This window comes from Hemicordylus capensis, chromosome 1 (assembly GCF_027244095.1).
Source record: "Hemicordylus capensis ecotype Gifberg chromosome 1, rHemCap1.1.pri, whole genome shotgun sequence".
NCBI lineage: Eukaryota > Metazoa > Chordata > Lepidosauria > Squamata > Cordylidae > Hemicordylus > Hemicordylus capensis.
In genome coordinates, this window is record NC_069657.1 from 174,590,897 (window position 1) to 174,606,300 (window position 15,404).

The following is a 15,404-nucleotide window of genomic DNA, read 5'->3' on the forward strand; positions in this document are numbered from 1 at the left end:
TTTCATGAGCAAGCATTGCACACATTAAAGCTACCCACATATCCCCCTCAAACTCATTTACATAGCCTACATTACTGCACTATTCCTGGCATCAAGTTTTTGCAGCAGTATTCTCTTTATAGCCCCACCTGGCGCCAACTTTGGCACCATCTTTTCTTCAAATTAGCCTTCTTTTTCCAGTTAACAGCAATGGTGTCACATAGCCATTTAGATCTGGTTATGTGGTGACCTCACTGAGGGGGGAAAGTTAGTTAAGAGTGAGGACAATGCTTCCTGAGTTTCATCTCCCTTGCTCTGAATTAGATCCTCATGACTAGGGAGGTGGGGGCGGCGGCTTGAGGGTGAATACCTTTAAGGACTGGAGAGGGTGCTCTTACGCCTCCCCCGCCCACCCCATTTCCCCCACCAGCGCTACAGTTTAAAAGGGTCCAGCAGCGTACGTTCCTGTGGAAATGCCCGGTGTGCGTGTGCACATTGGGTCCATGTGCTCACTCCTGACATGCACATGCGTGCCAGGTACTTATGGCCACTTCTAGTACAAGGAGGCAATGGGGCAGCAGGGAGGTATGCTGCCATCCTGCCAGACCCTTTTAAACTGTAGTGCTGGTGGGGTAAATGTGGTGGGGGAGGGGTAAGAGCACACTCCCCAGTCCTTAAAGGTATCCCCCCACCTTTGAACCGGCCGAACAGATGGTCTTTTGAACCTTTTTGGAAGCCTGTAGAAGGGCCTCCGAACAGGTTCATGCACATCCTTACGCATGACCTCTGTGATGTTGTTACATATGCATCTCTGATTGGTGAGATTGTTTATTTAATTTATTTATCACATTTCTATACTGCCTGACATGTACATCCATAGGCAGTGCACATAAGTTAAAATACAATATAAAAACAGGATAAAATAAAATGATTAAAATAATTCTATAAAATCAATTACAATTAATTAAAAGATGGAGAAAACAGGTGTTTTAAAGGGTCTTACATAAGAACCAGAGATGGAGAACTCGTAGAGAGTTCATTCCAGAGCCTCAGGGTAGCCACAGAGAAGGCCCACACAAGCCAGTGGTAGCCATAATCGGACCTCCACATATGATCTTAATAGGCAGGAAGGTTCATGACAAAGGAGGCACTCTGTACCCAAGCCATCCAGGCTTTATAGGTAACAACCAGCACTTTGTATTTTGCTCGAAAACATATTAGCAGTGAATAAAGTTCTTTTAAAATCAGTGTTATGTAGTCTCTTCTTATATATCCTGGAGACCAGTCTGGCTGTTGCATTCTGCACCAACAGTAGTTTCTGAACTATGTACAAAGCCAGCCCCACGTAGAGTGCATTACAGTAGTTAAGGGGGTGGCTACTTAGGTGGGCTTGCCACTGTGGAGCCACCAGGCTTGCCCTCGAGCCTGGTGGTTCTCACGAGCAAGCAAAACCGGGATGGGCTCCCTCAGCCTGGTTTTGCTCGCTCGTGAGAACAGCATCATAATGTCACACATCATAAAGAAGACTAGTTTTAAAACCAAATGGTACTGAAGCAGCCAGTTGAGTCTATGAACATCAGTAAACAGGTATGAAAAAGTGCAATTTGGGGGGATCCCTTTGCTCCATAAAACGTTTAACACTGAAAATGTTCAGCTCAGTTGGGGATTTGCAGAAATTCTTCAAAAGTGAAAATTCTCTCCACAATTTAAGGTTTTCAAATTTCCTCCCAAGGATAATTTCTCAGCCCTAATATTTCAAGGGCTCACTGAAAGAAGAAGAAATTGTTGATTCCTGAGAGAGTTAAACATGTATACAGTCCTAAATACACTTACTAGGGAATAAGTCATACTGAACCCAGTGGGATATTAGGCATGACTAATGTAAGTCCGATTCATTTCGTATTTAAATTATTATACTTGCATATAAAACAATTGCAGTAAAGGCAGTAATCACACATCATAACACTCCCTGGGGCGATTCTCATAATCAACAAAAATCGGGCTAGCAGAGGCTAGCCCGATTTTTGTTGACCGTAAGAACCACCAGGCTTGCAGCCAAGCCTGGTGGTTCTTGAGCGGGTAACCCGCTCGAGAACCCCTACTAAAAAGCAGGTTTGTGGAGCGAGCTTTTTAGGATTGTGAGTAGCCACGGCGTGCCTTTGCACCGTGCCTACTCATGAGTAGACCCCTGGCCGTGAGGCAAAAAGCCACTTCCCAGCTCTGGGGGTAGTGCCCAATGGTTGGAGGCTACCACCCAAATTTCAGGGGGATTGGGCAAAGGGCTGATTTTTGGGGAATTTTTGAAGTTTTAGTGTCTTTGGGGCAGATCGGGGGCATAGCGTGGGATCTGGAAAAAAGAGTGGGGTGGGGTGGTAGTGCCTAATGGGTGGAGGCTACCACCCCAATTTCAGAGTGATTGGGCAGAGGGCTGATTTTTGCGGAATTGTTGAAGTTTACGTGTCTTTAAGGTTTTTCCCCATAGAGAAGCATTGAGGTATCAGCAAATGTATAGCTTCACGCGGGGGGCAAAGGGGTGGCCTAGAGCAGTGTGGGGTTGGTGGTAGTGCCAGGTAGGGTCAAGGAAGCTACCTGAATTTTTTCAAAGGATTTTGGGCAGAGGGCTGATTTTGGGGGAATTGTTAAAGTTTACGCGTCTTTAAGGTTTTTCCTCATAGGGTATACATGGAGCTTTCAGCAGCCCCATAACTGCACTTGTTAAGTAATTTGGAGGGATTCAAGAAAAACTTGGACAAGTAATTTGTAAGGAATAGTTTTGGTATATGGTATCTTCAGCCCATGGAGATTTATTTATTTGGAGCATGGAGCTAGACTATATATATATATATATATATTCATGTTAAATACATTTGCAGACTGTAAAACAATCTATAACAAGCACTGAGCTGGGTCTCACGATCAGTGAGACCCAGTTTCTCTAGCAGAGCGGGAGCCCTGGGCAGCCGGATTGGCCACGCACATGATTGCCGGCTCTGGCTGGGGAGCTTGTGGGCTGCGTGGCCCCCAGAAGCTCCAGTATGCCCTGCGCGAGCACACAGGGCATACTGGGGAGACTCCTGGAGCCGGAAGGTGGCTTTTCGCCTCCCCTCCAGGGGTCTACTCATGAGTAGCCGCAGCGTGGAGCCGCAGCGCGGCTACTCTCGATCAGGAAGCCTGGGTTTATGGAGTGCTCACTCTGCAAACTCGGGCTTAGGGGAGGGCTACAAAAGCGGGCTAGCCACTTGTAAGAAGATGGTGGTTTACACGAGCAGAGAAAATTGGACTAGGCTCTCCTAGCCCGATTTTTGCTGCTCATGAGAATAGCCCCACTGTGTTCTGAAGGGGGAAATACTGTGTTCTCTACAATAGTTGACAGTGTTTTGCTTTAAGCAACAGCACTAATTTAAACAACAGTGTTTTAACAACAAAGCGTTATACAAACAATGGGCATGGATAAGATATGTAAAAAGCAATCATTGACAGGAAGTGGCTGGCTATTCAGGGTATCAAGCAAAAGCTTCTTCTAATCCTGCTATCTATAGGTTTTGAAAAATGCATGTCAGGGATTGTATATGGTGTTGCTTTTACCATACAGTACATGTTGTGAATTACCTTATTCTGTGCTTAAACATTTTCAGACAGAGGCTGGACAGACAGTCATCTGTCAAGGATGCTGTGACAGTTTCCTGCTTTGAGCTGACAGACTAGAAGTTTTCTACGGTCCCTTGCAACCCCCAAATTCCTTTCTAAGAAATTCAGACCACATGTTCCACTGGCAATCTACAGCCCAGCTTTAAGAACTCCTCAGTAGATTCATATCTTTTTCTACTAATCAGTAGTTTCTCTTACAACATATTCAAGACATGTCAAAAAGAAGGAGAAGGAGAAGATCCCCAATGCAACAGTTACCAAAAACAGGTAGTGCATTTTAGTCCCTAAGTGTGTTTGCTTCTTTGTTAAGAAAACGTGGCTGACATCCTGTGGAATGTTATATGAGCATTGCAGTGTAACATTTGTGCAGTTGCACAAGAGCACTGCTGCACGAAACACCAGAATTGCACAAATGCAGTTGTACAATTCTTGCATTTCGCACAACAGTGCTCTCGTGTACTTGTGTGAATATTAGACTGCAATGCATGTGCAATGCTGCAAAGTATATCAGCCACTGATTCTCAAGACTGAGAGCCCCAAAGGTCTAAAAAACCCCACAGTAAATATGGATAGAATTGAATTGAACTGTTAGCAAAGGAAGGAATCAATCTTGTTTCAAAACAAATAAGAAGTAGTAGTTCTAAGTAGAACAAAGGGTGCCTACTTTCCAGTTTTTCATCAGTCACATTAAGGGTTAAGAATGAAATCCATTAGATAGTATATGATTATCGTTCTTGGAAATCTACTTATCTACTATTTTAAAAATACAATTTTAAAGGGCTGGTGCCTATAATGCAAGCAACCATCACCTGTGATAGCAGATTGTCATAAAAGCCCAGTCAGGATTTCTGTTCCTTCCCCAAGTGTTGTGAATTTGGTTGGTATTAGGTTATCAGCACATGAGTCCTAAAGGAGTGTTGCTTACACTTTGAGTGGCTGCATCTTATTTCAGGATGGTGGATGGGCAAATAAATACCCCATCTGCATACCCCAGTACTCCTTCTCATGTGCTGTGAATTAGGGTTGTGCGTTTTGTTTCTTTTTCTGTTTTGTATTTGGCCCGAATCTGAAACACCCCCATTTTGTTCTTTGTTCGAGATCAGCCAATCCGAAACACCCCAATTTTGTTCTTTGTTCAAAATTGCAAAATCCAAATCTGAAATGTTTTGGATTTTGAAAGATGGCCCCGGGGAAAAACTAGTGGGTGGGGGTGGTAGTGCCCAATGGGTGGAAACTACCACCCAAATTTCAGAGGAATTGGGCAAAGGGCTGTTTTTTGGTGAATTTTTGAAGTATAGGATTTTTCCCATAGGGAAGAATGGAGGTTTCAGCAAAAGTATAGGTTCATGTTGGGGGGAAAGGGGTGGCCCAGAGCAGAGTAGGGTGGGTGGTAGTGCCCAGTGGGGGCAAGGAAGCTGTCAGAATTATTTCAAAGGAATTGGGCAGAGAGCTGATTTGTAAAGATGTAATGGAGTTTGCACATCTGTAAAGTTCTTCCCCATAGGGAATGATGGACCTCCATAATTCCTGCCCCATAACTGCACTTGGGGGGCACCAGGGTGGCCCAGAGCGAGTGGTGGTGTAGAGCACATAGGGTGCCAACCACCCACATGGGTTACTAACCCATGGGGTACTGGGTTCTGTTGTTTCTGAGATGTTTGAGTGTAGATTCAGATTCTCTGGTAGCATATGAGAGTGGATTCATGGTTTGTCGTTGAAAATCCCATATGCTACCAGAGAATCTATACTCAGAACACCTCAGAAACAACAGAACCCAGCACCCCATGGGTTAGCAACCCATGGGGGTGGTTGGCACCCTGTGTGCACTACACCACCACTCGCTCCCTGCTACCCCAGTGCCCCCCAGGTGGAGTTATGGGTCTTCTGCAACCTCCATTATTCCCTGGGGGGGGGAAACCTTAAAGAAGTGTAAACTTCAACAATTCCTAACAAATCAGCCCTTTGCCCTATTCCTTTGGCACTGCCACCCAACCCACTGTTTTGCCCCTCAGGCCCCCTTTCTGCCCCGAATCTGCCCCAAAGACATGTCAACTTCAGAAATTCTTTAAAAATCAGCCCTTTTCCCAATTTCTTTGGAATCTGGGTGGCAGCAGGCAACCATTAGGGCACTACTACCTGAACCACTCTTCTTCCCCCAAAGCCCCCTTTCTGCCCCAAATCCACCCCAAATAACATCAACATCACACATCAACAACAGCAGAGCTTTGGAAAAAATCAGGCAGATTTCCAAAGGTAATGCACATCCACATCCCCCACCCCCCGCCTAAAATGCAATTGATCTACACACAACAGTGTGAAGCAACAACAATGAAATGCACACTGCCCCACTGGCCAATGAGGGTAAATGCACACTGCCCCACTAGCCAATGAGGGTAAATGCACACTGCCCCACTAGCCAATGAGGGTAAAATTTACCCTTAAATTTGCTTAAAAGGAATAAGGAGGCAATTGCCAGCAGATTCAAACAGATGTCAAAGCTCAAAATGGAGACTGAAGGAGAAAGACTTTTTGTGATTACAAAATGGAGTTCCAAAACAGCCGAAACAACAAAACATTTTGTATCCGAAACAGGGACGTTTTGTTTTGGCTACAAAATTTTCTGTTTTGAGCATTGGGTGTTTTGTTTTGGCTACAAAACAGCCAAAATGGCCTGTTTTGTGCACAAAACATTTTGTATCCGAAATGAAATGCACATCCCTACTGTGAATTTGGTTTATATAGGAGTTCAACACATGAGTTCTAAAGGGGTGTTGCTAGCTTATACGTTGACTAGCATCCATCTTGAAACAAGATGACAGATGGGGGGAAATACCAGGAGGGTCCCCAAAATTCCCTCCCATGTGTTGAAAATGTGGTGCTTATTGGCTGTAAACACAATATTTTATTAGCGATGCGCGCGCACACACACACACACACACACACATTTCTTCTTCACTTTGGAAAACAGGCTAAAAATGAAGCAACCAAAGAGGACACTGCATGTTTGATATTGGAAATTATTATTTAGATAATAATATACTGTAGGTTTTTATCAGTGTCTTGCAATTCACTGGAATCTATACAACTCAGAACACATTTATAATGAATTAAAAAACATTTTTCTAGCATTTTGGACTGATCTCTGTGAGCCTTGGAACTTAAGTTTGAGGTAACAGTGACAATGCAAAATGAACTGATCAGATGAAGTATAGTAAATGAATTGCTGGCAAAAATAATCCCCTTACTGTATTATTCCACACATTTCATACCATCCTCACCATGGCATAAAAATCAATGGAGTTGTTCTACTTTGCTGACGGCTACCTCCTTAACCATCTGTGCATAACCTCAGGACAGGAATCAGTTTGGCATGGAACACAGTCCTATTGAATGAAGAGGATCCCATTTAAGCACACCGCAGTCTATCTCGTTGGAGGAGATAATCTTCATAAATGTGCAGGGATGTTTGCTGTGAGGCATGAGTGTCAGATGGAGATTAAGACTTCCTACTGTTTGGGCAACAAAACATTCATGCCATGCCCATGTATTGATCAGATTGGACCTTGTATTCAGGAACAAGGGAAACTGTTATTATTGTTAGAAAAGGGGAGGTGGGATTTAAGTTGGAGTATGCCATCATACATTGGCCATCCAATTTTCCATATGCGAGAATGAGGAGACACTTTCCCACATGAAATACTTAAAGAAAATATGGGTGTACCATGAATATCACTCCATACTTAAAATAAACCCCCCAAAATTCTGTTTTTGGTCTGTGGGTTTCTTTTTCTTTTTTTTTGTTCTGGGCAATTTGATTGTCCGTCTCAGTGCTCAGTAATGCAGTTTCATTTTTGCACAGATTCCAGTGAATTAGCAGATGCAAATGAGCAATAGCCCCGGGAGAGGTGGCAATCCTATTCTGATCTTTTGTGTTGATGTTTACTGATGTAACTACAATGTCTTCAGCTATGTTGCTTCTGATTTACACTCCAGGTTTGCTTGAGGTTAATTGTGGGAGGAATCAAACCTTGTGGGAGAAGTAACAAAATTATCTTGTCTTCTAAATCTGAATTAGAAACAATAAGAGTCAATCTGTGAAGCCCCACAGAGATTCAGCAGTGGAAAACATTGTGGGTCAAATTTTAAACTAAATAGAGCCCTCTAGCTGCTGTTCTTGGGGCTTAAGCTAAAGGGTTTGTTGTTGATTGTTCAATGCTGTAAATCATAGCTAGACAAGCACTTTCATTCTTCACACTAGGTCCCATGCCACATAATCACCTGAGAGTAAAAATACACCTTAGGTAGATCATAAAATGCTGGCAGGGCTTTTTTATTTTTTGGTAATAAAAATGTGACCTTTGTTTAAAAGAAATCAATTTTTAATGATCTGGCATTTGCCAAGTCATATTCCTGCTATGCAGACCAACAGACATATTGTTTTGTCTGATCAGACTGGAAAAAGAAACATTTCTGACAAAGTGAAATAAAGATTTTAACATCTTGTGGCTTTTCTGAAGCTAAATGCACACCTTTTTAAAATTATTTTTTTTAAGGAAGGGGTTTCATTCTGAAGACCATTTTTAGCCTTTAAAAACAAAAGGAACTTCAGGGAAGAGGCTGGGAAAACTCTGCATGTTGAAAGACCCAGGTTCAATTTCTGGCATTCCGTTCTCTGAAGAACTATGAAAGACTGCTACATGAGACCAATCAGAACTGCTACCAGTCAGAGTAGAATACAGGATATAGAACATTGCCTATAAACATGACTTCATATAAACATTATTTCAAAAAGTACAGAAATTCAGGACCCATCAATCTTGTAGAAACCCAAAGTTTAAAATATGCACTGACACTGATTTTAGCTGAACAGTGTCAGCTTTAGTGACTGTGGTTCTTAATGTCTAAAGAAAAGCCATAGTCATTTCACCCCAAAAGGCAAAATATCTGCTAGCTTTAGATACAAATTGAAAGGAAAAGCCAGTGTTACATTTTTATTTATTTATCAGTTTTGGCATGAGGAGGAAGCCAGCATGTCTGTATGGCTGAATGCCTTTCAACGGTCCCAGGGCTTTGGTTGTTCTCAGGCCTACAATTAATCTGAGCCGGGTGTGTGTGTGTGTGTGTTAGATTTTAAACTGCAATGACAGCTTGCAATGATTAACCTACTGTTTAAATTAAGGCCGCAATGCTCTGCACACCTACTTGGGAGTACGTCTCATTGAACCTGTGAGACATTACAGAGCATATATACATAGCAATATACTGTGTTCTATAGTATATATGGAGAAGTGGGGAGAGGGAGAGAGTGTATGCATAGAACAAGGCACGCAGGATGCAGCCCTAGCTGTGGAGAATCAGTATGGCCTGCCGTCCTTCACACAGCTAGGACAGTTAAATCCTGCCACAGTAATTGGCAGCTAGGTATCCTAAATCTATGAGGGACTGGGTTTTTCTAATGAATAAGCCCACAGATAATGTTATTCATTTGAGGTAAGCTACATGTTTAAATAATATACATGCAGGTGTGGCAGCTAACACTCTTCACTGTAGACATAAAATAACAGTCCCTTTTTATTGTAATCATGTCTGCAGTTTCATTACTATAATTAGCACTCCCACAGCTATATGTAGCCCCATTGTCTACAGAGCTACTCTGAATGCCGATGTTGAGATACAAGTGTTTTATCAACACATTCCAATTATTTCCTCTAGGAGAGACAAGGCAAACAGTGGCAAGCACTTAAAAGTTGAATAGCCAACCCCCCCCCCTTCCCAATGAGATTCAACAGAGAATATCTATGTGAAAGCTCTCCCTGCAGGGAACAATGTAGCTGAAACACACATTTTCTTGACTCCCTACTGGAACTCTCAAATACATCTCAGGCAGGAGTCCCATTTCCAGCAGCCTGCTAATGCTATTTGCCTGGGGGTCTTGAGGATGCCCCCTAGCAGGTGGTAGGTCAAAAGCATTTTTCTTCTTAAAAAATTAGACACTGGATTCACTAATTACAATGTTAAAACATGTGTCTGCTTGAAAACCAAAATACAGAGCTGCTGATATTCCCTGAATTTTTAAACAGCATAATTATCTGGAGTGGTGAATGATATTGTGCTTTATGTGGACAGTCTCCCTTAAGACATTGATTTATGTAAATGCATATAATGTTGTATGTTCAGTTCTGTCACAGAGAAAGCTTCACATCTCTTTCAATTTTCCCCATTTTCTAAGCATAATACAATAGAGGAATATACCAGTTCCCACATCCTTAAGATTTACTGGAATTGCTTAAAAATGATTTTCTCACTTTAAGTGTCCTGAATATCTTGGGTGTCAATTTTGCTTCATGATATCACACATGATAGATTTCTACCACAGTTGCTGTGGGGAGAATACACCATCTGCCCAATTCTGAGTTCAGAATCTGTTACAAAAATTGAAAGGAGTGAATCCTCATGAATATGACTATGGGAAAACTTTATCCATTTCAGTTGTTTATGTATTAAAATATTTTTATCCTGACTTTTCCAGTCAAAGGTCAGCAAAAAGCAACTGACACAAACCCCAGTATAAATAAGGGGGGGGGGAACCCACCCCCCAAACCCATCAAAAATTACAAAAATAATTATCTGAAAATAATACCGAGAACTGCTTTAAAGATACAGGATCAGTGTTCATCACTAAATAACATAAAATCTCAAAAAGCATCTTTTTTTTTGGGGGGGAGCCTTCAAATACTATTTAAAAGTAGCTTAAGAAGCACCTTCCACAAGTGGGGAACCACTTCTGAAAAAGTCCTGTCTCTAGTACCTGCTGCCAGTGATATTTCAGCTAAAGACTGGCCAAATAGAAGATTTTCTGATGTTGATCTCAAGGCAGACAGGTTCATACAGGAGTAGGCAGTCCTTGAAATAGAACTAAAAGGCTAGAAGTTAGCACTTTGCACTGGGCCAAAAAATGGATGGAACATAGGCAGCTGCCATATACCAAGTCAGTCCATTGTTCCATTTAGCTCAGTATCATCTACCCAGACTGGCAGGGGCTTCTCCAAGGTTGCAGGCAGGAATCTCTCTCAGCCCTATCTTGGAGATGCTGCCAGGGAAGGAACTTGGGACATGCTCTTCCCATCCATTGGATGGTTAGCCAATGTAACTGGTGGAGTTTGGGCGTATCGTGATCCATATACTCAGTCGCTACCAGAACCCTGGCACCATATTCTGAGAGCAGAATATGGTGCAGCTTCCAGACTGCAGATCCACACAGACAGCATTGATATAGTCCAACTGGAAGTGACAAGACCATGAGTCACCAAAGCCAGGTTAGGTACAGGTTAGATATGTTTGGTTCACTAGCCAAAACTGGGCAAAGGCACTGCTGGTCACAGCCAACACCCGAGATGCCAGAGAAAGCTGTGGATCAAGGACAACCTCCACATCTTTAAGGGGAAGTGCAACCATCCAAGACAGGGTTGAACACCTTTAGCCAAAACAGAGGAACCCACAACCAATATTGCCTCCATCTAATCTGGATTAATTTTAAATCTGGATGTTCACTCTCTTCCAGGTCAAAACCATTCCCAAACTCCTATTAAGAAGCCCCACTCCTGTCATGTTCCCGCTACAGCACAGAGCAGATTTCTCTCAAGAGGTCTACTTTAAGGCAGCAAGCACCACACCCTCCCTGACTGAAGTATTTACTATCTCAGCCACTCAGGTACTCAACCCGGATCTTGGAGATTTTATAAGTAATGAAGGACTAGAGTCCAGATCACAAGTGGTGAGCTGCAATAACCCCATATCCTCCATCTCCATGTCCTCAGGTCCAACAAGCTAAAAGGAATCCATAAAAATAGGGTCAAATGGGGCTGTGTTCACATTCACTTCTTTTTCGGTTTGAACTTTGGCATCCAGGTCAGAGCAGATGCAAAATATTTTATCTGCAAAACATTTGCTCCAGAATGATCAGATGTGTAGTCTACACTTGTTCTGTCAGTCTTGAACACTCATTGGAAGCATACGAGCAACAAGCATCTCAGTAGAAATGGTTGTGAAGGAGCAAGATGTGCTCTGAGCTCCCTAAAATGTGGAATCTGATGACAAAAAGTATGTCTGTTGAATTCACCCAGAATCTGCCCAAATCCAGATGTGAGTTATTTGTTGAATCCAGGTGGCTTCTGACCAAATATTTAATAGTTGCACGCATCCCTGAACACCCAGCCCGCCTGTCCTTATCTATTAGCTCACTTTGGGCATTTTCCATTCCCAGATCATTTGCACTGATTCACCTTCCAAGATCTATCTTGGTGCAGACCTATGACAGCAAAGCACCAGCAAGTGGGTATATGACTAGCTCGGTATTTCTTGCATTTGTACATATTGTACCTTTCCTTGAGTCTAAAGGTTAAGATATTTTATGCATTGTTCTAACAGAATAAGTATGATCATACTATGGAAAAATAATGGACTACATGATGAGCAGCCTTCCATTGATAAATGGAGCACTCTTGGACTGCTATACAACTTTGAAGGCAGCCCCAATGGTGTAGTGATGGGGCTGCTGTATAATTACCTTAAAGTGCTTCCAGGCAACTGTGCAGTGCAGTGCAGTGCTTCCTGGAAGCTCTTAAAAGTCATGATGCAGCAGTCCCATCACGACGCTGTCAGGGATGCCTTTGAAGTTGTGCAGCAACCATGGTGAGCCCTTAGTGTCAACAAAGGGCTGCACATTACGTAGGTAACTATCACGTTTTGGAATCATAGGTGATATATAGGGCAAAAATGTCTTATGTTATAAGTACATTTACAAATGAAATTGTCAGCAGCTCCTGCCTTAGATGGAATATGATGGAATATGAATAATGGGTATTACAGTATCTGTAGAGATACTTCGGAACTTTTTGAGAGGACTGAAACGCAGGACACACCTTGACTATGGATTGCTGCCTGGAGCCTAGTGCTCACTGAGGTTCAAACTCCTCCGTATAAAACTCTTATTCTACCAAGAGAACAAGGTGTTAGGGGAAAGGATTCTAGCTTAGGTATTTTCCCAGAAACACCAGTTTTCTATGTTCAGGGATTTATTTTTGTATAGAAAAGCATTTAACCACGTGAACTCCTCTCTGCAGTCTGACGCGGTACAACCCCGAAGCAGGTTTACCAACTGAGTGAAATGAACCCTTAGCATCAGCCAGGAACATGATAATATTTTTCAAGTCAGTGAGAGGACTGCTTGTGCCTGAAGGCTAAAAAATGTTCATATTTTGCATAGCTAATCTGTAGACACCCCATCCCCGACAAAGAGCCCCTGGTGGCGCAGTGGTAAAACTGCCGCCCTGTAACCAGAAGGTTACAAGTTCGATCCTGACCAGGGGCTCAAGGTTGACTCAGCCTTCCATCCTTCCGAGGTCGGTAAAATGAGTACCCAGAATGTTGGGGGGCGATATGCTAAATCATTGTAAACCGCTTAGAGAGCAACGGCTATAAAGCGGTATATAAATGTAAGTGCTATTGCTATATAATGAGTTGCTAATTGGAAGACTATGAGGCTAGTCACATGACACGAGGAGCGCCGGGAGCCTGGTCCAGAATGTTCTAGCCCAATCATGTGGGCTATCAATCATGTGCACGATTTCTGCCGGGTTAAAAGGCTTCTTCATGTCCTGCCACCATTTCTGGCAGTGAGCTGGGGGTGGGGGGAGCCACTGTACTCATGCTGCAGGGCACTCTGGGATGCAGGAGGGGGAAGCCTTTTCACTCCCACTCCTGCCGCCACCCCGCCACTGCTCATGTGCATGCATGTCATTGTGGAAGGCTGCCAGAGGTCGTGTGCATGACCACTATCTCTAGGAGAGCATGGAGAGGAGCTGAATAAATTCCAAAGAACCATTTCCCAGCACAAACAGGTGTCATGATTTCATATCAGGCGTCTCACTTAGCCACTTAGTTTTCAAGAAGTGCTAAAATCCTGAAACTCAAAAGTTCAAGAAATGCATCGAAGAACCAAAGACTTGAAAGTGTAACCTTAAAAGCATGTAATAACTTAACAGTTTTTAAAAACATATTCTAAGTGTTGGAAAGCAGGCCATAAAAATCTTGGGTGCTTTTAAAAAAAAAATCAGATTCAGATAGTCACCATTACAAATGAACAGTGAGATATTAGAGCTCTTACTCTTTGAAAGACATAAAAATTGTAATTTAATGATTACATGCTACCTTTGATCTCTGGAAGCATCCCTCTGGTATGGGATGAAAGACAGAATAAAGTCCTAAATGCAAGGTCTCCCGTCAGCCGCTTCAACACTTAATTTACTATACCTCCAGGAGATCGGCAGTGAAATTCTATGGTATATTTCAGGCTTTAACAATTTGCTTATAAATTACCTTGGATCATCTGCTTCTCATCAATCCACACACTTGACTCTTAACATCATGTGCAGTGATTCCACACCCAGATGATGTCAATTTACCACTTGCTACTTTTTATACCACCAGAGCTCAGAACGAAATTTAAGGCCCTGATCCCTAAGGCTGTGTGATGATGAGCACCCTGCTTAGCAAGGTTCCGAAGACTCCTTTATTGCACAAGTACTTCTAAGGGGGAAATTAAGAAACACCTCTAACTAGGGCTCAAATTATTGGAAGCAAGTGGGGGAGGGCTTAATGAAAACCACAAACTCCACCCCTGGCCTGTTCGGCTCCCAGTTTTAACCAAAGCTTGCTGGCTCCTGTAGCCTTCTGAGAACAGCAGCTAAGGAATCACCACAAAAGCTAGGTGGCCAGGACAACTCTGGCTCCCTTGAAATCTGAGCACTGTGTCTAACCTGACATATTGCATTGTAGCTGAAGGAAAAAAGAGACACTTTGCTGTTCACAAGCCATCATATGTACCAGAAGGCAGCCAGTGTCAGTGACCAAGTACTGGACTTTAAACCAAGATTGGGGTTCTAACCATGCAACGGAGGCAGTAAGCCAGACACTCTTTCTCAGTCCAACCTGCTGGGTTGCTGCTATGAAGGTAGATGTGGAGTAGCCACCACATACATCTCCCTGGGTTCATCTATGAAAGAGCAAGATACAAATGAGAAAATAAAGAAAATATATTTTCTCGTGAACTGAACTGAAGCTCAGGTATCTAAACAGATGCCTTATCTTTCTGCCAGAGACTGTTAAGATATATGACAAGCATTGGAGGGTCCCTATGTTCCTGAAAAATTTATCCCACCATCTTAATTTTCCTTTGTGAATAAAATGTCCCATCAGGTTCACGACTCATTTCCAGGCTGAACAATGATCGAAATGGCTTGAATATAAGCTTGGAAGAGAGCCTTATTCTCTGCAAAATAATAACTGTACTATTCATATGCTTTTTTAAATCACCAGAGGGGGGAAATTCTATTTGGTCCCTTTAAACAACCTCTAGGTAAGTTAGGCAAGGTCATGTAAGTTGCTGAACTTCTGCGTCTTCTACAGCATGGGTTATTACAGTTCTTTAGACTGCCGAGTGGAAGTAACTCATCTTTCTCGCTTTTATGATTTATCAATAATAAATGTTGTCTTGAGGGTCAGAGTATGATGGTCTTGATCGAATTACTGAGTGCTTTTACATGTTTGAATGGCAGAGAAAGGAAGCTATCGAAAGTTAACTTTTTTCTTTGTTTGATGGATTCCAAGACAATTGTGACAAATAGTGCATTTGAATGTGGAGAAAGGGTTTCTTTTTCATAATCAGAGAGCAGCCAAAAAAAAAAAAAATTGATGCTGCCAGAATCAGGCTGAATGTC

At 42.6% G+C, this 15,404-nt stretch overlaps 1 protein-coding gene across 5 annotated transcripts in view; it reads right to left on the bottom strand.

The window, feature by feature from the left end:
* The window catches only part of LRP1B (LDL receptor related protein 1B), a 1,420,219-nt gene that overhangs the window by 1,328,786 nt on the left and 76,029 nt on the right, over positions 1 to 15,404 (bottom strand). The gene's annotated exons all lie outside the window — the stretch shown is intronic.